The sequence below is a fragment of the Amia ocellicauda genome, unplaced genomic scaffold, assembly GCF_036373705.1.
Source record: "Amia ocellicauda isolate fAmiCal2 unplaced genomic scaffold, fAmiCal2.hap1 HAP1_SCAFFOLD_34, whole genome shotgun sequence".
NCBI classification, from domain to species: Eukaryota; Metazoa; Chordata; class Actinopteri; order Amiiformes; family Amiidae; genus Amia; species Amia ocellicauda.
The window spans coordinates 199,853-201,094 of record NW_027102909.1 but is presented as its reverse complement, the minus strand read 5'-3'; the positions used below and the strand labels follow the sequence as shown (position 1 = coordinate 201,094).

General features: G+C 41.6%; 1 non-coding gene across 1 annotated transcript; it reads right to left on the bottom strand.

Annotated features, from left to right (window-relative positions):
* Positions 1-879: 879 nt before the first annotated feature.
* LOC136732140 (U5 spliceosomal RNA) lies at positions 880-994 on the bottom strand. Its single transcript, XR_010809778.1, has one exon. It is a non-coding gene; the product is annotated as a U5 spliceosomal RNA (small nuclear RNA).
* Positions 995-1,242: the final 248 nt, after the last annotated feature.

Here is a 1,242-nt window from a genome sequence, read left to right as displayed (position 1 = left end):
GGGTGTAATCGCATAGACCACTCGAGCATAAAGTACTACATATCCCATCTGTTACAGTTTTTTTTCATCTTCTGAAACTGCAATTTAGCACTTTCAACTGTTTCTTAGTGATTCCTAGAATTACTAACCGGTATTGTAGTCAATGTGTTTATAACCTTTTTTGTTTAACGATTTGTGTGTTATCCTATGGGATCCCATGGTCTTTGATTTGGTCACGGAAGTGATTTGTCTTTGATTTGTTGATCTAGAGTTGAATTTTAATTAGTTTTTCCCTTTTGTATAATTAGTGTAGTGCTACATTTAGTCTTTGTTTTTAAATAAATTTGACAATTTATATCTTTGGAATTGGTGTCTGCGTCCAATTATTACAGAAATTGAGTTATACAAGACTCCAGGATTCGTGATAAGGTGATACTATGAATTCACTTCTTTAATTGAAATGTATAAGTGTACCTTACGCTACATATATGTATGTATGTATGTATGTATGTCCAATTGCTTTGACAATACAAATGAATTGAATTGAGAGGGAGAGAGAGAGAGAGAGAGAGAGAGAGAGACAGACAGACAGACTGACAAACAGAAAAACAGACAGACACAGACACACACACACACAGAGCCAGCCAGCCAGCCAGCTCAGCGATGACATCACGAGCCTCTCTCAGCTGACTGCTATGACATCACAGAGCACGTACATTCCGTTGCTTGCCGTCTGTCAACCACTCAGTCACTGCCAGCCAGACTGGCTGGCTGGCTGGATGGGGGGGCTGCTTGCTGCTGCTGCGTACCTTAGCAAGCTTATTTGCTTGACCGGCCTTCCTACTCCTCTGCCCACATGCCCACCTATGCCCGATCTGCTGTTCACCTGGATCACAGCTCCGCCCCAACAAGGCAGAGCCCCCCAAGAATGGTACAAACTCACCCACGATCCCCTCCACGGAAAGCTTTAGCAAAAGGCAAAAGCGTTATACGTAATGAAGAGGAACCCGAGTCCAAGACGCATCCGACCAGCCATACATATTTCTGTGTATTAAAGATCACATTTTCTTACATTTAGTTTTTCTGTACTTTATTACATCTTATTGTGATTTATAAAAGTATTGTTTCTTTTCCATATGTATGTATGTATGTGTGTGTGTGTGTGTGTGTGTGTGTGTGTCTGTCTCTGTGTGAAAGTTAGTGTGTGTGTCTGTACGTGTGTGTGCCTGTCTCTGTGTGAAAGTGTGTGTGTGTGTGTGTGTG